We start from the raw sequence: 25,484 nt of genomic DNA on the forward strand, positions 1-25,484 counted from the left end.
AGTGTATGAAATAAATCATTTCAGAATTTCAATGTTAATTCCTCTAGCACATACTGAGGAAAGGGGAAAAATAACTATTATCATAAAGTTTCTGTTTAGGTGATTCCATAGAAAGTTGATGAAGGCAGAAATGTTTCACAGCTATGTTGTTTTTTGGAAGCTTAGAAATGTTTGTGCACGGAATGCAATTGGTAATTAATCAAGGAGGTGATATCTCATTAGGATTCTAAAACTCAGTGCTCTACTTGTATGCTCAATGCAATCCTGTCTTTTTCCTTCCAGAACCTGACTCCAAAAACCTCTCTAACCACTTTGTCTTTCCCAGTTTCTGCTATAGCCACCACTTTTCTTCCTTCTTTTCTTCCTAGGTTCTCTCTCTTAGTCATTTCATCCACTCCCATAATTTTAACTCACACATCTAGGCAGATGGCTCTCAGATTTGTATTTATAGCACCATCTTACCTTCCAAGCTCAATCTCACATTTCTAACTATCTGCTAGACATTTGCACCTAAATGTACCACCAAACTCAAAATGTCTAAAATTTAACTCATTTTCTTCCACCTCCTCCTAATTTTCGTTTTTGTAGATGGTAACAACATTGCTCCAACTGTACACTCTGAAAACTTACAAAGTATACTTGGACCTTCTCTTCCCTTTCTTTACATGCCCATTGTCACCAAATCCCATCAATCCGCTCTTTAAATCGACTCAATTCCACAAACACATCTATTGGACACCTCTTAGAGCCACAGTTCTATGCTGGAAACTAAGGGGTAAATAAACGTAACAACAAGACATAAATCCTGTGCTCAGGGACCTTGCAATCTAGCAGTTGAAGTAAGATTTGGACCCAAACTATTCTCAGAGCAACCAGATTAATTTTCCTCGCATACCTACAATAATAGCTTTGGTTAGTTAATTAGTTTACTGTGTACCAACTACTATTTTAAACACATTTCATCCATGATTTCACTACTCTCCACAATTCTATAAAGTAGATATTAATGTTATTCCCCTTACAGATGAGAAAGCTGAGGCACAGAGAGATTTAAATATTTTTTCCCAAGGACACAGAGTTTATAAATGAAAGATCCAAGGACTGAACCCTGGAGTCTTGCTCCGGAGACCAATCTCTGAACTCCTGCTCCCTGGTGCCTGCCCCCACACCTCTTCACCCTGTCCTTCCCCAGCCACAGATGACAGGGAAGGTCCTTGACCCCCAAAAGCTATACTGTTGGCTGGACAGTTACTTATTATTTATGTGACTTGGTTTGAATAGATGAACTGGACCTTGTTGAGGTTTTTCTCTTGAGAATTTGAAATAGAAAACAGCAACTACTGCCATTTACACTGATGCTTGAGATATTGGACTTCTGTTTTCTACTTCTGATATACTTGACATGCTTTTGAATTGAAAACTTAAATTGAGATTAAAATAACTGTTGGTTCACACCATTTAATGTAAAATGATTTGTGGATGCTTTTAAATAACCTTTAAATTTAATTTAAATATTTATGTCAATATCGGTTTTTCCTTCCAAACTTTTTGCCTTTTTTTGTACTTCTGTTTTATTTGTTTTCTATAAAACTTTCTCCCTTCTTAATATCCTTTTTGTTATTCCCCTTTTGTTTTCCCTCTAGTAGCTTGTCTACTTTAGATTTTTAGTTTTAGCTAGTATCTAAAATTTAATATTTGAGGTGTCTGTTTTGACACATCTGTGTTATTTTCTTACCAATCCAGCTTTACTGTCCAGAATAGAACCCTTCCTGGGTTACTCAGTTACCCTCACTATTTATTTGATTTTACCTTTCTTTTTTTCTTTTTTATGTTTCTGCAAACGTCTACCAATTACTTATGCCACAATTGAAGCACTTTACATTTGTCTAGATTATTTGGGCTAATTCCAATTTCTTTTATATGCTTTTAAATACAATTTTCTATTTGTTCAAAATTTCACTATTTTATACTCTTTTTGAAGATTCTTGAAAGAGAATATTAGCCACTTTCAATAATTATGAATTTAAAATTAATGTTCAATAAAGTTTAATTTAAAAAAATCCAATTTAAATTTAATCAAAATATTTGAAATTAAAAATTTAAATTACAAGTATCTGAATATTTGAATCAATATCATATGAATATAATTATCTGAATAGCTGAATTAATGTTTTAAGTTAACTGTTAAATTAATATTAAACAGTGTCTGAAAGGAATTAGAATTATCTCAAATAATCCTGTATTAAAATTTATTATATTTCATTCAGTCTTTAAAAACAAGGAAACTCTGTAATATATGATAACATGGATGAACCTTGAGGACATTATGCTAAGTGAAATAAGCCAGGCATAGAAAGCCAAATACTGCATATTTCCACCTATCTGAGGCATAGAAAAGTGCTCAAAATTTATAGAATCGAAGAATGAAATGGTGGTTTCCAGGGGCTGTGGAAAGGTGAAATGGGAGTTATCAATTAAGGGGCATAAAGTTTCAGTTAGGCAAGATGAATAAGCTCTAGAAATCTGCTATACAACTTTGTACCTATAGTCAAGAATCATGTATTGTAGACTTAAAAACTTAACTGTTCTTGTCACGATAAAATAAAATAAAACTAAAAATTGAATGAAATAATGTATTTTTGATTCTTACTAATGAAATATACTTTTCTAAATACTTCATTATTGATAATAAAAATAGAACATTTTTGCTCAAGCTACTGAAACATTCTTGTTAAATTTCTTAAACAATTCTGATAACAATTATAATTGGCAATTTGATAAATTCAGAAAATTGACTTTTTTTTGAAATCTGATAAAATAGCCACCTGATAAAACAGCTTTCTGAAAATGTATTTTAGATTTAAATTGGCTTACATATTAAAATCTAAAGGTTAAGTCTCAGTCCCATTTCCCCTATCACTTTGGTGGCATTTATCATAGTTGATTATTTTACTTCTTAAAACACAGTTACATATTTTCTGGGATACCATGAACTTACCTGGTTTCTCTTACATCCTGATTTCCTTCTCTGGCTTTGCATCTTCTTGACACCCTAGATGTTGGAGTCTTTTCTCCTCTCCCTAAACAGATTTTTCTTTAGGATCTCAAATAGTCCCATAAATACCCCCTCATGCTGTTCTCTCCTGAACTGAGTCAGGGTCTTGCTCATGGCCCTGACTGGTAGATCCATTTGTTTTCACTTAGTTTCATAACAGGCATTTCAAATTGAACATGATGTAAAGAGAACAATTAATTCTACCGTCCCACTCTTGTCCAAGTCATACCAACTCTCATCTGCAGCCCTGCTACAGCCACCCAACTAGTCCCTATTCCTACTCTTGCCCTTCTCAGGTTGATTCTCCACAACACAGCCAGAGAGTCTTTTCAAAGCATGCCTCAGGTTCAGTACTTCTCAATATCCTTGCATCTGTGCCTTTGCATTTCTCAACAGTGTGTACGTTACCTGGCCCCTGCCTATCTCTTTATTCCTGTCCCCTTTCTTTACCGTGCTCCTCATTGGGTTTCAGCCACACATCAGTGTTTCTATTGTTTCTTGAACATGCCAGGCTCATTTGCATCTTCGAGCCGTTCTACTTGATCTCCCCTCTGCCCGTAACACTGTTCTCACTAAAACTCTTTTTCACGTTATTTCAGTTTTTGCTCAGATGTCATGTCCTTGAGGAGGACTCTCCGATCATCACATATATAATAGGACTCACTCTATGCTGTCACTTTGTATGCCTCGAACCTGTTTTATTTTCTTTGTAAGTCATTAATCACTACCCTGACATTATCATTTATATTTACTTGTTATTACCTGTCTCTCCCACCAGCTTATGAAGGCAGAGACTTCTCATTGACTTACTCATTGGTTTCCTAACATAGCATCTGGCACATAGAAGATGCTCAATATACATTTATTGAATGAACATATGTGGAAAGTAAATTTCCTCTTTCTTGACACTCAGACTTCACTGAAAATGGCAAATCTCAAGCTAACGTATCTGTCATTCTTATAGGCATCTAGTCAGTGTGCTTACGGTTCTCACAATCTTACAACTTTTTTTTTTTTAACATCATGTACATAGTTTTGTGTACTGCTATTGGTAAAAGCCACAGGCAAACTCCATGTTGCATACAGCAAGCTGCTTGAGACTAATCTCTCCACTACAAAGACCATTTTTGATTCCTTGGCAAAGCACTTCTCATTGGGCTAGGTCATCTTAGTTATTACAGATAAAGAGTAAAAACATGAAGAAGCAAACTAGAAGAGTCATTCTAGATACTAAAATCCAGAATTAAGGAAGAGGATTTTGGTAGGAGTTGAAAACAACCAATCCAACTGAAATCAACAGAATAATAATATTCAGTGGAATTAGCATAGTTCCAAGATATGTTAAAGAGGGACTTATTTTGTGTTCTGATTCATAATGATGAGCATTAAATAAAATGCAATGCGGTTTTTGTTGTGTGGCCTTTGGATAACGCGTGACTGATGGTGTCAGTGTTCTGATAGAATTTATTCTTGCCCTCTGAGCACATGCTAGATCTTACATTCTGTTACAGAACTCATTTATTGTGCAATAGAATCTTCATCTTCAAAACTCTGGAGAGATTAAGATGCCTTACAGGTCAGAAAATTGTTGAACAGAACTGTCGATGTAATGTTTGAAGGATGGCCTGGGTACTAGAATGATGTCTTAACATATCATATTCAAACCTGACTATTTATTTTGTCAGTCAATTTTCTTTGGCTGGGGGAAAAAAAAACTAGCAACAGAAGAACCAGTTTCCCCGTGTGTGCATGCACGCTCACACGCCTGCAGATTGGTGTGGGTGTATGAAAGGGCATGTGGTTACAATAATAGGCACCAGGGAAAGCAAAGATAAATTGAAAATTAAAAACTTCTATTTAAGATAACAGATTTTGCCTATTTTCATACATTTGTGTTATCTGTTTATTCCTAGAAGCATATTTTTCCTATTATCCTTCTAGTGCTTGCCTTTTAGTCGTTACTGGTAACAACAATGATGGTGCCTTGCATGTGTTCAACACATTAGCATTTTTGGAGCTTTTACACAATATTTTTTCTATCAACTAACTTGATGTTCTGTTTTTCCTGATTTCAAGTCAGAAGGATGATATACAGGGGATTCAGAATTGAGATACTGCTTTGGCCTCCCAAATTGATGGGATTACAGGCATGAGCCACTGTGCCCAGCCCTCTTTTACTAATTTGTAGAAGAATAAAGAATTTTACGTAACTTTCCTATTTATCCCATGCAAATTGAGCACACTTCCATTCCAGAGAGTTTACAATCGAAGTGATAACAGTAGTGTTGTTAAATATATTTATTAGAGAACAAAACAGAAATGAGGGGGCAGGTAAGCATTTTAACAGGCTGGACAAACAGCAGGAATCTCCCTGGTCAGGTGTGCGTAGTTGCATTTTTTTTTTTTTTTTTTTTTGAGACCGAGTCTCACTCTGTCTCCGAGGCTGGAGTGCAGTGGTGCCATCTCAGCTTACTGCAACCTCTGCCTCCCAGGTTCAAGCGATTCTCCTGCCACTGCCTCCTGAGTAGCTGGGACTACAGGTGCGCACCACCACGCCCAGCTAATTTTTGTATTTTTAGTAGAGATGCGGTTTCACCATGCTGGCCATGCTGGTCTCAAACTCCTGACTTCAAATAATCTGCCTGCGTTGGCCTGACAAGGTAGTTGCTTTTTTGATATTTCTGCTTTCCTTGTCTGTGGCTAATGCATTTTTCCTTCAGTCCTCTACCCTCTCTAGTTGGAGGAGGTCAAGATAATTTTTAAATGACTAAGAGCAGCCCTGAAAAGATTAATAATTGTGTGAAGATGGGGAATAGCAGTGCAAACCATTTAGTAGTGTTGACAGAAGCAAAGGATGTAGGATTTTGTTCCTGTTATGGTTTTGAGGCTTTTGAGGCTCAGTTAATTATTTTTCCCATTCACTGCCAGAGCTCTGTCTTCCTTTGGAGAGGGAGAGGGTGGTATTATAATGCAGTGGGCATAGGTTTTGGAATCAGACTGGCCGTAACTTGAGTATGTATTTAAATCGTCTACTCACTGCATCACTTGGAGCAAGTCATTTAACACTGAATCTCAGTTTCCTCATCTGTAAATTAAAAGCATAAAAGCTATGTTTAAATGTTGTTGTGAGAATCAGAAATAGTGCAAGCACAGTGCCTTGTACTATTTCTGATTCTTATAATAACACTTAAAAGTAGCCTAAATGTTAAATGCCTGTCGCTAATGGCTGTCCTCAATAAATACTATTTTACTGCTTCCTTGAATTCTTCTCCATTACATTTACTATCAACTTACTCTCACTCCATCTGCCACTGCTGCACAGGGCTCTGCTATCCCAGGGTCAGTGCTGATTGGCCCCTTGGTGAAAGAGGCAGTGATTTTGTTTAGCTGGGGTGAGAGACATACGGGAAACCACTTACCTGACTAAAATTAAAATCACATCTACCAAGATCTTAGCTTTGAAAGCAGAGACTTTCAAATGGTTAGAGAGTGGGTACGATGGCTAGACCAGGCAACTCTGATCCTTTCCTTCTGAATTTTATATTTTGGTGGGTGACATTTTCTTCCCAATGTTGTTTTAATGCTTTCCTTCAAGGGTGTACTAAGGAACCTTTATGGCCTCTAACCTGAGGACATAAACCTTTCCCTTGATTTTCCCTAGAAGACGTGAGGTAGGTGGTAATTCTTAAAAAACATAAAAAAGAGAAAGAAGCCGGGTGCAGTGGCTCATGACTTTAATCTCAGCACTTTGGAAGGCCAAGACGGGTGGATCACCTGAGATCAGGAGTTTGAGACCAGCCTGGCCAACATAGTGTAACCTGTCTCTACTAAAAATACAAAAAATTAGCAGGGTGTGGTGGTGGGCACTTGTAATCCTAGCTATTAGGTTTCTGAGGCTGAGGCAGGAGAATCCCTTGAACCCAGAGGCGGAGGTTGCAGTGAGCCAAGATCATGCCATTGTACTCCAGCCTGGGCAACAAGAGCGAAACTCAGTCTGAAAAAAAGAAAGAAGGAAAAAGTGAGAAACTCTCTATCCTGTTTCCAACTGTTCAGTAGCTTCCATTTGCAACAGCAAGGGATTAAGGCACAGAATGGGGCTTATTATAAAGAGAGCAAGAGTGCTGGTTGATGTGCTCCCTAGGACCTCCACATTAAGTCAAAATCTGGCCTTGGAGTCCTAAAACACAATAGGCCCCTTGTGGTAGAAACATATATGAGTCTTTAGGCCTTTCAATGCCCATCAGATGGCATTGAAGATAGAGTACCCACATTCATTATTCTGAAACTCACGTATGAGATTTCAAAAACCTTTCACTGGAGGCTACCATTTTTGGCCAAGATTTAAAAATAGGGACCAGATTTACCATCCTGCCTGAAACAACTAAAAACTCAGACAAAAATAGATGAAACAACAGTTTTCAAGACGTTAGGCATCAGGAAATGAATGAGATCTCTGATCACATAAACAGAATGTGATCACCAAGGGATGGGAGACAAGCAAAGTGCCTTCTACTCTTACCTCAAATACTGCCTTGGAAGTTTTTAGTCCATGGTGCAAGGAGGAGGAACCCAGGAAGATTCCCTGAGTTGAGCAGCCCGGACTATGAGTTATAGAATAAGGCAGCTAGCACTTCAGGGCAGAGGTAAGAGAGAAAGGGGTTGCGTGCAGGGAACCTCAGAAATCTACAGAGAGTCCTCCTTGAATATTCAGCAGAGAACCGAGCAGTGCTTGCATATGAGGAAAGAATTCAAGGCTGGGGAAAGAACCACCAAAAAGAGTGCCCTGGAGCTCACACAAGTCCAGGAATTATCCCCATTCCCATCAGCCATACTAGAAAAATAACGTATGGACACTGGCTAGGGTAAAAACAATAGGCTTATCTCAGCAGGGCGGAATAATCAGCCCTAGACTAAACATTGCTTTTTCTCACTTAGCAAATAATAAAATAATACCTCAAAGGATCAAACTATTTCCAAGTAAGTTAAGAGCTGCATCTCACAACAAAGTTCAAGAATATTTATAAGAAATATACTTAACCTAAAAGGTAAAATTCACAATATCTGGAATCCAGTAAAAGATTACAAAGCATACAAAAACTAACCTTATTTCATTAGTAATTGAGACATGAAACAAACAAAAGCATCATACCTCTGAGATTATTTTGCTTTCTCCCTTTTCAGTCAACTAGTCTGCTTGTTAAAATAACTTTATTTGTCTGAGAATGTAAGCTGGTTTTATCTTTGCTTGCTTTATATGTCTTCTATACTTAACAAATAAAATTAATGAGGCAATTGAAAAAATTTGTTTTCATATTTACAAAGAGATCTGTTTGACCTCAATATAATCACATTTATTTTTTATTTTTTATTTTTTTTTGAGACGGAGTCTCGCTCTGTCGCCCAGGCTGGAGTGCAGTGGTGCGATCTCGGCTCACTGCAAGCTCCGCCTCCCGGGTTCGCGCCATTCTCCTGCCTCAGCCTCTCCGAGTAGCTGGGACTACAGGCGCCCACCACCACTCCCGGCTAGTTTTTTGTATTGTTAGTAGAGACGGGGTTTCACCGTGGTCTCGATCTCCTGACCTCGTGATCCGCCCACCTCACATTTTTTTTTTCAGACAGGAGTAAATGAAAGTGTTTGAAGTTTTTATCTAGCTTCGCTTTTTCTTTAAGTCTTCCTTAGGACTTTAAGACAAGAACAATCAAGCCAAACAAAAATAATGTGCCTTAGTAGTAAAGATAGAACTCTTGTAGTTCTCCTCTAAAATACTACACTCACTACCCCATTGTTCTATAAGACTGTTAATTTTCATAAGAATGATCAATTGCCATTTGTTAGTTTAAAACAGTTGAAATAAAGCCTGAAGTTTGGACCTGAAACACAGTCTCCAGCTTTCAGGGAAATTCACTGGGAAGTTCTCAGTGTTTAGATCAGAGGTTTCAAAATTCGAATGACCTTGGAGCGTCTGTGTAATTACTGCTTTTTTATTTCTCATTCACTACTTATTTCATTATCCATGTGAATTCCCTTTTTAAGTCTGTTTTGTACTTTGCCTCTTGGATACAGTGATACCAATTGCCAGGAAACTCCCTGCCTTCTATATTCTTTTTAATTCTTTTCAAAAGAGCAAACTATTTCTCTTCACTTTGATTCTGGAAACTTTCCTCTGGTTACGTGTCTTTCTGATTGATTCCTAACAACCCAGTCAAATCTTGGCTGGTGGTTAAGTTTATAAACAGAAATTGAGAAGACTTACCAAATATAAGTGAGCTGACTGATCCAGATCTTACTCTGGCCATGTGAAAATTAAGTAGCCTCAGGAAAAGAACAGTCCTTTATTTGTCTTTGATTACCTAGCACTGTGATTGATATATCACATATATATTCAAAAGGGTTAGTGAGTTTCTGGAAAAAATATCAATATAAGAGCAAGCAAAAAATCTCCTCTTATAGGAACTACCTATGATGACTAAAAACAAATGCATACAGGGGAAAAGCTTTTATTAGTGCTGAAACTAGAGAATACTGCCAACAACATGACAACATCCCTGAGAAATCTCTGCTAACTGTGATCTGCCTGGTACGGTGTTGTAGGAAGTTATAAAGGGTCAGTTTATAATTCTCTTTCTCCAATGAAGTGGTGATTCTAGGAAGTATATAGAGTCCTGGAAGAAGACCACAAACACCCCTCCTTTTGAGGGTCCAGGAATAGAGGTCAGGGGTATCATGGAAAACCAAGGTTCACATCACTTTAAGCCAATTTTATCTTCACAGATACAGACACTCAGGGGTGTCAGCACAGCGACTAGAAAAGCAATCACTGCTGAGGTAAACAGGAAGTATCTGAACGGTAGGATGCTTCCCTTGAAGATTTAGTAATTAGAGGGTGCAATGAAAATAGCACTCTCCAACTCAACAGACAGAAACACTAGAAATAAGGCTAGACGCAATTAGTCCATATATCTGAAGTAGAGGCCAGAACAAACAGATAATCAGATATAGATATAGAGATGCAAAAGTTAAGATACCCAAAGGAAAAGCATGAAGAAACTTACTTCCTCAGCCTACTTCATTTCCCACTGTCCTTAGGCTCCTGAATATTTAAAGTTATTAAAACTATATTATAGACTCTAGATTAATTCAAAATTAGATTAAAAACCTTAGAGTAATATCTAAGAGGAGAATTAGCAGATACCTAGGTAGGTTGTAAGAGATCTACAAGAAGATATAACCATACTATTTGTAAACAAAGATCAGATATAAGAATGACTAGTCTTATGAAGGATAAAAATGGAAATGGAAAAAATGAGATTTCCCCCTGCCACCAAGGATTCTGTATCTAAGAATTCCAAACTCAACTAGATAAATTGTGAAGTTTGCATAGGCAGATATACCTACACTGTTTTCGAACAAATGTCAGGTATAAGAAATACTGCTCTTATTAAAAATGAAATGAAAATGGAAAAAATGAGATTTTGGGGAAAAGATTTTGTATTATAAAAGAATGAGATAATTATGGCAAGCTAAACAGAGGAAGAACATATTTTTAAAATATGTACTACAAGCAAGAAAATAAGCTTTAGACAGCATTTGCTTTGTACTCTCAAGTTAATGAAAGAAAATAGGGCCTCTTTGGAAAATAAAAAGAGATAAAATAACAGATTTTAGTGAAGAAAGATCTGGTAGTGCTGAGGAAAGGATTCAAGGAAATGGAAAACTAGAACATGCAATTAGCAAAATTAAAAATAATGTGAGATGCTATAGAGAGTGGAATGGGTTTCAATGAAAATTGATCAGTGATATGTATATCAATATTTTGAGGCTTTGTCTACTTAAACTGTAAAAACACTATAGAATGGGTGGCTTAAACAAACAGACATTTATTTTTTACAGTTCTGGAGTCTGGCAAGTCCAAGATAAACGTGCCTGCATATTTGGTTCCTGATGAGGGCTGTCTTCCTTACTTGCACATGGCACCTTCTCCTCACTGTATCCTACATAGTCTAGTTCCTCTTCCTCTTCTTAGAAGGACACTAATCCCATCATGGGGGCCCCATCCTCATGACTTCACCTACACTTGGGTATCTTTCAAAGGCCTCATCTTCAAATACCATCACACTGAACATCAGGGCATTAACACAGGAATTTTTGGGGACACAAACAGTCCATTACAGGCTCTATTTTAAAGCAAAGAAGGAGGATAAAAAGAGGATATGATTAAAGACAAGATCATAGATAGAGATATGAAAGACATCTAATGAAGACCTAACACACAGATAATTTGGTGTTTCTCATGATGTGAAAAGAGTATGAATCAGTTTGATGGGGTAATTCAGATGCATAGTAAATAACAATCCTTAACCAAAACAAGTCCTGCACCAGTGGGTTGAATGGGCCCACTCTGTAACAGAGTTAACAAAAATGGATAAAAGTCCAGACATAGCTAAGGTTTGGAATTTTGAGAGACCTATGATAATCCAGGGAGGAAAAAAATATTACCAGTAAAGGAGGAGAATGTTTAACTGGTCTCAGACTTGAAATATTAGGTACCAAAAAATAATGAAGCAATATCTAAGGTGTTTAAGGGGAATTTGAGACTCATCCCTTCTACCACCTGTCAAAGCAGGTGGTTTTTATTTATAAAGGCAATGAAAACAATACCAGATATATAAGGACTCTGGTAGTATCCATTCTTTATACTCTATCATAAAAAAATTACTAAAAGTTTAATCCACTGGAATACAATTTAAAGAATTATAAGTCAGGAAGTCACAATGCCAGAGGAATAATAGTAAATACAGAAACTACTTGAAAATGGAATTAATTTTAAATAAATATCATAGATATGATTTGAAAAAAAAAGATGCAGATGTTAACATTTTAAAAAGAGAAGGTATAGAATGTAACAGAAAACCAACGACAATAAAATATGATAATCTCAAATCATACTAAAAGAAGAAAATATGGGAAAAAAAAGAGCAAGGGAAGTCAATGTGTGTATTGGGACAATTTCAGCTCACTGCAAACTGCCTCCCAGGTTCAAGTGATTCTCATATCTCAGGTTCCCAAGTAGCTGAGACCACAGATGTGTGTCACCACACCAGGCCAATTTTTGTTTTTAGTAGAGATGGGGTTTTACCATGTTGGCCAGGCTGGTCTTGAACTCCTGGCCTCAAGCAGTCGGCCCGCCTTGGCCTCCCAAAGTGCTGGGATTACAGGTGTGGGCCACAGTGGCCATCAGATGGGTGTATTTCTTAACCCTATATAGGAAAGAGAAAATTTTTAAAAAATCAATTGATACAGTACTTAGAAAAATATAGGCTTACACTTTGTTTTTTACAACCTTAAAAGTTATCACTAATAAAAATAAAAGCAAACTATGTAACCTTCAAATTAGTGGAGAAGCAAAATAAAGCAAAAAAAAAGTAATTAGAAGATAAAAAAGAACGCGTAAAACAAAGTATCAGAAATAAGGCCAACCATGCTTGACATGGTAATAATTATAAATGGCATAAAGTTAATTTGATGAAACATATATCAGATTGGCTCCCAAACAAAAATGGAACTATATACTATCAAGAAGAGACCCACCTAAAATGCAGTGCCTCAGAAAAACTACAATTACAAGAATGAACAAAATATTCTCTAGAAATGAAAATGTAAGGAAAGTTGGGCTGCAATATTTTAAGAAGATGCGGATTTTAAAATATAAAATATTATATTTATCATAGGTAGAATGGTATGTTATAATAAAGGGAATTACCAAAAAGTGAAAGTACAATTTTCATCAACCTGCATGTACAGAATATCACAGCATAACAATAGAGAAACTAAAAAATGAGGAATGTATGGAGAAACATGAAAAGATAAAAATAAAACATAACCAAATAAAAATATAATAGATACATTTTAAAAAGAGTATGCGATTAAAAAACCTCAGTTGCTCAATCTCATTTCAGATTATAAAAGATGAAAGATAGCTAGTTGCACATGTATTTAAGGATGTGGTGAAATGTTTCTTTTCAAATACTTCAAACTGTTAAAATCTTTCTGGTGGCAATTTTGGCAACGTGCATCAAAATTCTTTCAAAAAGTAGAGCCACTCCAGTTAGCAACAATGTATTGTATATTTTAATGTAGCTAGAAGACTTGGATTGTTTCTAACACGTAGAAATGATACATACTCCAGGTGATGGATACCTCAAATACCCTAACTTGGTCATTACAAATTCTATGCATGTAATGAAAAATCACATGCACCAAGTAAATATGTAAAATATTATATATAAAAAATATTTTAATCATCAATACTTTTAATCCATTTGTGCTATATCTAAAAAGTTATCTAAAATAATAGGACATATGCCTGGATAGATTTAAACATTCACAAGAGTGCTAAGATTCCTATTTTCCAAGAAATGTACTGGTTTGAATCAAAAGATTTAAATGCTAAGCTGAAACATCCTCCCCAAATGCTAGAAGAAGATATAGAAGAATATTTAACCTTTAAAAGAGTTCGAAGTGAATTACATATCCAATAAGAAAAGATTGCTCCAGGTGTATGGACTTTTCCCTTTTCTGTTTTCCTTGCCTGGACCTCTGGCCTCCCTATTTCCATCCAGATTTCTTACTTCCACTTCACTCAAGTATCAGCTCCAAAGTTCCCTTCCCTTCCCACCGTATATAAAAACCTGGCCCCTATCTGACCCTGTCCTGCTGCGCAACATCACACGTTCTAAATATACACTTAAAAGTACATATGTTGGATAAATTCCTGGAATTTCCTAGGTTTAATGTATACAAATTTAAACTACCTTTATGGTGATTGTCAAGGTCCTCTCCAAACAATTGTAACAACTTGTTCTTTCTGCAACAATGTACTAGACTGCTTGTTTCTTTCTATCATACCTGTGGTAGATGATGTTACTCTTTTAAATCTTTTTCAAACTTCTAGGTGAAAAATGGCATCTTACTGTTTTAATGCACTTTGATTATGAGTGAGATAAACATCTTTATAGAAGTTTTGGCTATTGTGTTTCTTTTTCTGTGAGCTGTCTATTCCTGCTGTTTATTCATTTTTCTATTGTGCTGTTCATCTTTTTGAGTCCATTTATAAAAGCTATATACACATTAAGGAAATAAGTTGTTTATTATCTGTGACTGTGTGTCCCCCTCCTGACCTCCATTTATTTGTCACTTGCCTTTTGACTTTGTATATTTATTTCTATTAAAAAGTCTTAAGTTTTTTGTAGTCAAATTTTTATTGGCAGGACATTTTAATATTCTAGAAATTTCTGTGATCTTTACAGCATTCTGCCCTACTCTTTCCTACCTTGTCACCATTAAATAGCTTCATACCTGCGCAATATACCTCTTGACTGGAAAAAAATAATCCCAGAAGGCAGCAGAATTCCATGTTGAGCTGAATCTGTGTTCAACAGTGGGATTCACACCTATTTGAGAGACTGTTGGAGGGTCCTACCATGAAGCCTTGGGGTTTTCCTCTTGGAAAATAACATGATCCAGCAAGGGAAGTTTAGACCAACAAACCTGGCCCTGTAATAGCCCTCAGTTTCCAGAAGGGAAGAACCCACTTCCCTTGAAACTCATTTCTGGGTCATAAAGGGATGATTTTATGAGCAAAAATCCCTGTTATTACTGTAGCCTGCAGGAGAGGAAAGCAGCACTGTTTGGGTATGTGTTTTTCTAATAGTATGTAACATAAATGGTGAAAGAAAGCATTCTCTTATTCTGAGAACATTGCATAATTCTGATGCCCATCAAAGGCTCCAGAGCATTGGCAGCTTTGGCAGGGGTATATGCAAATGATTACAGCTTGCTCTGTGCTTGGCTGAAGCAACTGTGATAAGCAGAAGCACGATTTCTTAGTGGAGGGGACAATGGGATGTTACATGTGATGACAGCACCACACATTACAAATTACACTGATCTTGGGAGATGGTTGGTGATAACCTGGAGGGTGAGTAAGAGGGAGGAATCTAGAGATAGGCAGAGAAAGAGAGGGCGCTAACACTAGATTTAGCCATCTTTATGGAAAAGTTTGAATGATTTACACATAAGACAACCAAGCTTGAGAAAAGTAGTTCGTTTCAAATAGAATTTTAAAAACTTAAACACTAAGGCTATTGTGGCCTATGTGAGAAAAAGATACTGGGAAAGGAAATAAAAGGAAATGTATTAGTCCATTTTCACTCTGCTAATAAAGACATACCCGAGACTAGGCAATTTACAAAAGAAAAAGGTTTAATGGACTTACAGTTCCACATGGCTGGGGAGGCCTCACAGTCATGGTAGAAGGCAAGGAGGAATGAGTCACATCTTACGTGGATGGCAGCAGGCAAAGAGGGAGAGCTTGTGCAGGGAATTCCTCTTTATAAAACCATCAGATCTGATGAAACTTATTCACTGTCATGAGAACAGCATGAGAAAGACCTGCTCCCATGGTAATTGAATAATTACTTCCCATCAGGTTCCTCCCACAACACGTGGGAATTCAAGACGAGATTTGGGTGGGGATACAGCCAAACCATATCAGGAAATTGAAGGCAACTCATAAAAATGTGGTTGAAATGTCAGATGAGATAAGGGAAAGTACCATCAAAATGACCATAAGCTAACTTCATACTGTTGCATGAGCCTGAAATTATTTAAAGTATGATCACCGTTGTCATGTTTGCTTTGATTTTGTTGTTGTTTTTTGTCTAGCCAGAGTTGTTCTGAATATGAGTGACAGTGCTGATGACCCTTGGGCCAACAGTCACTCGACAAGAAGGCAGGACAGGAGCCATCTACCACCTCAATCTGCACTTCATGTCGATTCTGGGGTGGCAGCATGTGCAGACCTGGTGGTGAAGGGCATCCAGTGCTCTGAGAGGGTCTATCCCATCAGTCTTCCATTTGGCAGCCAGTATGGATAAAGCAAGATTCTTCAAGCAGGCAGTATGTATAGACCCAGATAAAGGGGAGTAAGAAGTCACTGTAAGCCATTCTAAGTGTCACCCAATAGGTTACAAGCTCCCTGAGAGCATAGACTGTACGTTGTTTTTTTTTTTTTTTCTTTTTAAATTATCATTCTTCTACTGTGCCTGGCAAAGTGTAGGCTTTCAATACACATTTGGTGAACTGATGACAGAATTCATTCATGGCAGTACAGCACAAACACTAGGAAGCCCTGCCTGAAGAGCAAGGCCGTCGGAAACCAAGCCTTGGCTGACATTGTAAAGAACCAGGGTGTGGCCACCTCTAGAACTCAACTCCTGTTTTGCTGTCGATAAAGGCAGGATGAAAGTGGGTAAGTTTGAGGAAACACCACTAAAATGCTATAAGATTGATTCTTTTCTATAATGCAGATGAGATCAGGAGGATATGCTATGATTGAATTTTACATAATCACAATCTTATTATTAGATAGAATGTCAACCTCTTTATCAAATCTGGGAAGCCAAGAAGTAGGATCACTTCATATAACTTAAAATAAGTAGTTTTAAATATATAGAGTAAGTAGTAAATTTATGGAAGTCATTATCTAAGATATAGTGTGGTTAAGAAAGAGGAAGATTTAGTCAAATAGTTAAACTAATTTGTATAATTTTTAAGAAAAATCTAGGATATTTGAAATATATTACTAAGTGTTTTAAGGTTTATTATTGAGTTCGAAATAAGTTTACATAAATTTGTAGATAAAGGCTCAAAAGGTAGTTAAGAAAGGATGTGGCTGAGTGCCAGCTAGGGAGCCAAAGTGCCTCAATTCAATGCCCAACTCCATGATCAATGGCTTTGAGTAAAGTGGCTTAATGCTTTTTACCTGAGCTCCCTGATCAGTAGTACTGGGATAATGTACCATTTTTATAAGGACACATATATGGCACTATGAAACATTGTCTAGAATATAGTAAAGATTTAATAGATATTAGCTACTAATAAAGAAAACCAGATTGCTTGAGGCATAATCTTTTTTTAAAAGAATTATAATAACTGGTTGACATTCTCTCACAAAATTTTCCTCTGAAGTAGAGATGAAAGATAAAATAAAAACAAGACTTGGCCAGCATGAATGATGCCATTTCTGCTCTGATCTTGCTCATTAAATAGCTTAATCTCTCACATCCAGTGAACAGAATATAGCAGCTCAATGGGTAGTGAAAGGTCAGGTGTAGAGTCACCATCATTAGCAAATAAAACTGCAGAATGCTCAGTTAAATTTGAGTTTTAGATAAATTATAAATGTTTTGGTATAAGTGTACCCCATGCAATATTTAGAACCTAGTCATGTTATGCTAAAATATTTATTTGTTGCATATTTGGAATTCAAATTTAATTAGGTATCCTGTATTTTATCTGGCAATACAAGTCAGGTGTGCAGCTAAAGCACTCAGGCAGTGTCTGCAGGTTTATGAGGCCATCACATCTTTGGGAGACTGAGTCTCAACCTCATGACCTAATATAGTCTTATTTTTTCCATTCTGAACCATGTTTTACTCACATCCCTGCCCACATCCTTTTTTTTTTTTTTTTTAATTTAGAGGCTTAAAAATAGTGCATTTTGTCTTATGGCTAACGTGCGACAGACTTTAAGCTCTAGTTTGATTTTTGGCAAATGATAATATCTAATATGATAAATTGATAAGTATGCCCTGGGAAGATAAATGGTCTACACCTTGAAATTTACCAAATGTTTAGTATAGATGAAAGGAAATGCATTTTGAAATTTGCAAATGGCATTTACACAATTTGTGGTGTCCTTTGTATTGCCAATATGTTTAATGTGATGATTTGTGCGATCATGCCATTCAGAATCCTCAAACTCTAAGGCAACCGTCATGAAAGTTCACTCTCTTTATCTAAAAAGGAACTAAGTTATTTCTCCCTGTCCTCCAATTATTTTTATTGATTAAATACATATAAGATTTGCCATGTTAGCCAGTTTTAAGTTTACAGTTTGGTAGCATTAAGTACCATTTGCATTGTTGTACAACCATCACCACCTTCCATCTCCAGAACTCTTTTTATCTTGTAAAAGTGAAACTCTATACCCATTAAACAATAACTTTACCTTACCTCCTCCCTGTTGCTCTTGGCAACCACTGTTCTACTGTTTGTCTCCATGATTTTGGCTATGCTAAGTACCTCATATAAATGAAATCTTACAGTATGCATTTTTTTGTGTGTCTGGCTTATCTCACTTGGCATAATGTCCTCAATATTCATCTATGTTGTAAGCATAGGTCAGAATTTCATTCCTTTTCAAGGCTGTATAATATTCCATTGCATGTAGATACCACATTTTGCTTGTGCATTCATCTGTCATGAATACTTGAGTTGCTTCCCTGTTTTAGCTATTGTGAATAACGCTGCTATAAACATGAGCGCGCAAATACTCTCCACGATCTTGATTTCAGTTCATTTGGGTATATACTCAGAAGTAAAATTGCTGGATCATATGGTAATACTATTTTTAGCCACACTGTTTTCCACAGTGGCTGAACCATTTTACATTCCCACCAAAAGTGCACAAAGTTTTTAATTTCTCCATATTCTCACCAACACTTATTATTTTCTGTTTTTTTTTTTAATAGTAGCCATCCTAATGAGTGTGATGTGTCACCTCATTATAGTTTTGATTTGCATTTCCCTACTGGTTAGTGACATTGAGCATCTTGTCATGTGCTTATTTGCCACTTACATATTGTCTTTGGAGAAATGTCTACTTAAGTCCTTTGCCCATTTTTTATCAGGTTGTTTACTTTGTTTTAAGTGAGTTTTAGGAATTCTCTATATACTCTGGATATTAATTTCTTATCAGATATTTTATCTGCAAATATTTTCTCCTATTCTGCACATTGCCTTCTTACTCTGTTTATAGCGCCCTTTGATGCACAAAACTTAAAAAATTTTCATGAAATTCAATTTGTCTATTTTGTCACATTTTTCCTGCACCTTTAGTACCATATCTAAAATATCACTGCCAAATCCAATGTCATTAAGCTTTTGTCCTATGTTTTCTTATAAGTGTTTTATGATTTTAGGTCTCTCGTTTAGGTATTTGGTCCACTTTGAGTTAATTTTTGTATATGTTGTTAGGTAAAGATCCAACTCGTCTTTTTGCATGTAGATATCCAATTTTTCCAGCACCATTTGCTGAAAAGACTATCCTTTTCCCATTGTATAATCTTGACATCCTTGTCAAAAATCATTTGGCCATATATGCAAGGGTTATTTCTGGCATCTCTATATTATTCCATTGGTCTATATGTCTGTCTTTATGCCACTACCACACTGAGTGGATTACTATAACTTTGTGGTAAGTTTTGGAATCAGGAGTGTGAGTCCTCTAACATTGTTCTTTTTCAAATCCATTTGGCTATTTGGGATCTCTTGAGATTTTGTTTGAATTTTAGGATGGTTTTTTCAATTTCTTCAAAAACCAATCTTAGGGTTTTGATAAAGATTGCATTGAATTTGTAGATTAGGTAGTATGGATGTCTTAACACTATTAAGTCTTTCAATCCATGAATATGATATGCATTCCAATTTATTTATGTCTTCATTTTTTTATCAATGTTTTATAGTTTAATTGTACAAGTTTTTCACCTCCTTGTATGAGGTAATTCCTAAGTATTTTGTTCTTTCTGATGCTATTGTAAATTAAATTGTTTTTGTAATTTCCTTTCCAATTGTTCATTGTTTGTAGAAATGCAGCTAATATTTGCATGCTGACATTGTATCTTGGTACTTTGCAAAATTCATTTATTAGTTCTAACAGCTTTTTGGGGGTGGAATCTTTAGGGGTTGCTTCATATAAAATCATGTCGTCTGTGAACAGAGATCATTTTACTTCTTCCTTTCCAGTTTGTATGCTTTTATTTCTTTGTCTTGCCTAATTGCTTTGGCCAGAATGTCTAGTACTATGTTGAATGGAAGTGGTAAAAGCAGACACTGTTGCCTTGTTTCTGATCTGAGGGAAAGTTTTCAGTTTTTCACCATTGAGGATGATATTTGCCTTGGGTTTTCATATATGGCTTTTATCATGTTGAGGTAGTTATTTTGTTCCTACTTTGTTGACTGTTTTTTTTTTTTTTCCAAGAAAGGGTGTTAAATTATATCAAAAGTTTTTTTCTGCATCAATTGGGATGATTATGTGTTTTATTCCCCTTCATTCTGTTTACATGATTATTACATTGAATTTTTTTGTGTTGAACTACCCTTGCATTGCATAAATAAATTCCACATGGTCATGGTGTATAATCCTTTTAATATGGTGCTGAATTCAATTTACTATTTTGTTGAGGATTTTCACATCAACTTTCTAGAGGGATATTGCTCTGTAGTGTCTTTTTTTTTTTTCTTGTAGTGTTTTCGTCTGGCATCTTATTTCTGTAGAAACAGTAGGAATGTCCTCTTTTCTGGTTTTAGGAAATTGAGTCTTCTTTCTTTTAAAATCAATCTAGCTAACAGTTTGTCAATTTTGTTGATTTTTTCAGAGAACCAACTTTTGTTTTTCATTGATTTTTTAATATTTTTTTTCTACTCTGTATTTCATTTATCTTGACTCTAATCTTTATTATTTCCTTCCTTCTTCTAGCTTTGGGTTTAGTTTGTTCTTTCGTTAGTTTCTTAAATTGTAAAGTTAAACTATTAATTTGAAATCTTTCTTGTTTTTTAATGTAAACATTTATAAGTATAAATTTCTCCTTTGCCACTGCTTTAGCTATGTCTCATGAGTTTTGATATGTTGTGTTTTCATTTTCATTCTTCTCTAATTATTTTATCATTTCCTTTGTGATTTGATCTTTGATCCATTGTTTGTAGAAGAGTATCTTGTTTAATTTTTACGATTTTGTGAATTTTCTAGTTTCATTTTTGTAACTGATATCCAACTTTATTCCATTGTGCTCAAAAAAGACACTTTGTATGATATCTTAATAAATCTATTGAGACTTAATTTGTGGACTAACATGGGCTATCTTAGAAAATGGCTCATGTGCACTTGAGAAGAATGCGTATGCTGGTGTTATTGGGTAGAATGTGTGTATATGTACACTAGATCTGGTTGGTCTATTATTTTGTTTAAGTCCTCTGTTTCTTTATTTATCTTCTGTCTGCTTGTTCTACCCATTATTGAAAGTAGGGTATTAGAGTATCCAATTATTATTGTAGAACTATTTCTCCCTTCAGTTTTGTCAGTTTTTATTTTATGTATTTTGATGGTCTCTTACTGGGTGGGTAAATGTTTATAATTGTTATATCTCCTTACTGTATTTAAACTTTTAGTAATATATAATGTCCTTTTTCCCTGGTAAACTTTTTTGATTTAAAGTGTATTTTGTCTGATACTAGTATAGACACCCATTTCCCTCTTCTGGTTACTGTTTGCGTGGAATATCTTTTTCCAGCCTTTCACTTTAAGTCTATTTGTGTCTTTGGATCTAAAGTGAGTCTCTTGTAGACAACATATAGTTGGATCACTTAAAAACATCTATTCTGCTAATCTCTATCTTTTGACTGGATAATTTAATCAATTTACATTGAAAGTAATTGCTGATAAGGAGGTTCTTCTGTCATTTTGCTGCTTGTTTTCTATATGCCTTATAATTTTTTGTTCCTCATTTCCTGAATTATGAATTTCTTTTGTTTTTAATAAATTTCTTCATAATGAAATCTTTAAATTCCTTTCAATTTCCTTTTGTATATATTCTATAGATAGTTTCCTTGTGGTTAACATGAGGACTACATTTAATATCCTGAAGTTATAACACTCTAATTTGAATTTATAGCCACTTAACTTCAATTGCATAAAAAAAACTTCTGCTCTTTTAACAGCTCTGTCTCTATTATTTTAGTTGTTGATGTCATAAAATCACTTGTTTATGTACTTGTGTGCCCCAAAATATATGCTAATAATTCTTTGAATTATAATTATTCAAATAATTGTATTATTCTCTTATGTAAAAAACAAAATGTTGAGTTGGAAACTGAAGTTACAATAATACTAGCTTTTATATTAATATATTTTTAATGTATTAATCTCTTCAATCATGTAGAAAACAAAATTGAAGTTATAAACTGTTGTTACAATAATGTTAGCTTTTATAATTGCCCATGTATTTAATTTTACTGAGATCTTTTTTATCGGGTTTTGAGTTATTCTCTAGTGCCCTTTTATTTTACTTTGCAGGACTCTGTTGAGCATTTCTTGCAGCGTAGGTCCAGTGGTAACAAACTTCCTTAGCTTTTGTTTATCTGGGAATGTTTTAATTTCTCCCTTATTTTTGAAGGACTGTTTTGCAGGATATAAGATTCTTGGTTGATAGACCTTTTTCTTTTAGCATTTTGAATATGTTGGCCCACTACCTTCTGGACCCCAATGTTCTGTTGAGAAATCTGCTGATACTTTTATTGAGACTCTCTTGTATGTGATGAAGTGCTTCTCTATTGCTGCTTTGAATATTATCTCTTTGTTTTTCAAAAGTTTGATTATAATGTGTCTTGATTTGGGTCTATTTGAGTTAACCTTACTTGGAGTTTATGGAGCTTCTTGGGTGTTCATGTCTTTCATCAAATTTTGGATGTTTTTAGCCATTAGTTCTTCAAATATTATTGCTGCCCCTTTCTCCTTATCTCTTTCTCTGGCTCCCAACATGTGTATATTAGCCTGGTTGGTGATACCTCACCGTTCCCTTAGGCTATGTTCACTTTACTTTAAAATTTTTCTTCTATTCTTTATGATTTTCATTTTCCTATTTTCAAGTTTTCTGCTTTTTCTTACTCCTGCTCAAATCTGCCTTTGAATCACTCTAGTGAATTTTACATTTTAGTCATTGTACTTTATAGCTTCAGAATTTCTAATCGATTTTTTTTTTTTTTTTTTTAAGATGGAGTTTAGCTCTTGTTGCCTAGGCTGGAGTGCAATGGTGTGATCTTGGTTCGCTGCAACCCCTGCCTCCTGGGTTCAAGTGATTCTCCTGCCTAAGCTACCTGAGTAGCTGGGGTTACAGGCACATGCCACCATGCCCAGCTAATTTTATGTTTTTAGTAGAGATGGAGTTTCACCATGTTGGCCAGGCTGGTCTCAAACTCCTGACTTCAAGTGATATGCCCACCTCGGCCTCCCAAAGTGCTGGGATTATGGAGCATGAGCCACTGCATCCAGCCTCTAGCTGGTTTCTTTTTAGGTTTTCTATCAGTTTATAGACATTTCCATTTTGTTGATACATCTCTTTTTGACTTTTTGCACATCTTCCTTTAGTTCTTTGAGCATCTTAAGGCAATTTTTTTTAATTTTTCTTTCTTCTTTTTTTTTGAGGTGGAGTCTCTCTGTCATCAGGCTGGAGTGCAGAGGCATGATCTCAGCTCACTGCAACCTCCAATTCCCTGGTTCAAGGAATTCTTCTGCCTCAGCCTCCTGAGTAGCTGGGATTACAGGCATGTGCCACCACGCTCAGCTAATTTTTGTATTTTTAGTAAAGACAGGGTTTCGCCATGTTGCCTAGGATGGTCTAGACCTCCTGACCTCGTGATCTACCACCTCAGCTTCCCAAAGTGCTGGGATTACAGGCATGAGCCACCACACCCAGCCACAGCAATTTTTAAAATTTTTTTTCTAGTATATCTGCCATCAGTTCTTTTTAAGGGACACTTTCTATGTTTGTTTGTTTTCCCCTTGAATGGGTGATAGTTTTCTGTTTTATTTTTTAATATATCTTGTGATTTTTATTTAAAACTAGACATTAGAATTAATGTGGTAACTCTGGAAATCAGATTCTCTGGTTTCCCTGGCGTTTGCTGAGTTTTTAAAAAAATTTGCTTTAGTTCTAATTTTGGTGGTTATAGACTGTCTCTATGCCACGTATAAGCCTAAGATGTAAACTTAATGTCTTCTCAGGTCTTTACTGAGCCTGTGTCTTTTCCTAAACATACACAATCACTTTTTAGTTTCCCCATATATACAGTCATTTTAGAATATCCTAGTTTTTACTGTTAGGCTGTTAAAAAGGAAAAGAGAAAAATGAAGAAAGGGAAGGTGATGGTTCTTTAAATCCCCTGGAAGTCACTTCAGCCAGAGATGGAGGAGTTTGTGTCAATGAGGGAGGGTGAAACAACAGTGGCCACCTGCCTCTTTGACTGCACCTCTGTGACGAGAAGCAGGAATTAGCAATCGGAGCACAAATTACCAATATTTGGAGGACAGGCATCATTTTTCCTACCTTGGCTCGTATAAGCTGCGTGCAGTTTGCTCCAGAAATGTGTGCATAGCTGCCTGCCATGGGGCTGGGAGTAGGAGTGCGTAGCTGCTACTATGCTAAGAGTCGAAATTGATGAAAATTAACTGCAATTTACCACATAAGCCTATCTCTGGAAGTTGTAAATCTTCAATAAACTCCAGAGTTCCAAAATAGATACATCAGACAGATTCTATCATTGCAGTTGTTGTCAGACTCCTGGGGTTTCCTACATGACCATCTTCCCAGAATCCTCAATTGGGACTATTATCTCTTAATGAGAAGGAAAGCCAGAACCGCAAAGGGAAAGCCTATTTAAAGAAAAATTGTTGACTACTGGGCATGATAATAACATTTTGTTTTCTGTTGGCAATTATTTGAAGAAATGCTTTAACTTGTCAGCGTCAGAGAAGAGGTGGGGAGTATAAAGATCATATATTACTTATAGGGATTTCTTAATATTATATTGACTTATCTGAAAAAATAATAATTACAAAAATTATTTTTCTATTTTGATGCTGCCTTTTTAGAGCTCAAGACATTTTCCAAAATATCTTTCTTCTCAAAGGGGTGCCCTTGTGAGTCAAGTAGGTTTCTAACACCCAGTCTTGCCTAGGCCTTTAGATCTGGGGTCAGCCAGGGTTCCAGCAAGTGAATCTTTCTTCATTAAGGCCTGTGTTTACATCTGAAAATGATACCTCTTTATAACTTTAGAGGAATAATTTAGTACTTATTTTCCACATAGGCTTATTCCTGAAATCTAGCAGAATATTCGCAGGATAAAGAAAATAGAGTGAATGAGAGAGAGAGGGAGAAAAAATGAATAACAGCTAGGTTACGTGGTTGATGTACTTGCTTGGGTATGTTGTGGAAAGGGAGAAATGGAATCCTCTGCCACAGCCTTGACAAGACAGGTAAGTTGTTTAAAGAAAGCAAGGCTGGGCGCGATGGCTCACACCTGTAATCCCAGCACTTTAGGAGGCCAAGGTGGGCAGATCACGAGGTCAGGAGATTGAGACCATCCTAGCAAACACAGTGAAACCCCGTCTCTCCTGAAAATACAAAAAATTAGCCAGGCGTGGTGGTGGGCGCCTGTAGTCCCAGCTACTCGGGAAGGCTGAGGCAGGAGAATGGCATGAACCTGGGAGGTCGAGCTTGCAGTGAGCAGAGATTAAACCACTGCACTCCAGCC

The sequence above is a fragment of the Hylobates moloch genome, unplaced genomic scaffold, assembly GCF_009828535.3.
Source record: "Hylobates moloch isolate HMO894 unplaced genomic scaffold, HMol_V3 SCAFFOLD_4, whole genome shotgun sequence".
Classification (NCBI taxonomy): domain Eukaryota; kingdom Metazoa; phylum Chordata; class Mammalia; order Primates; family Hylobatidae; genus Hylobates; species Hylobates moloch.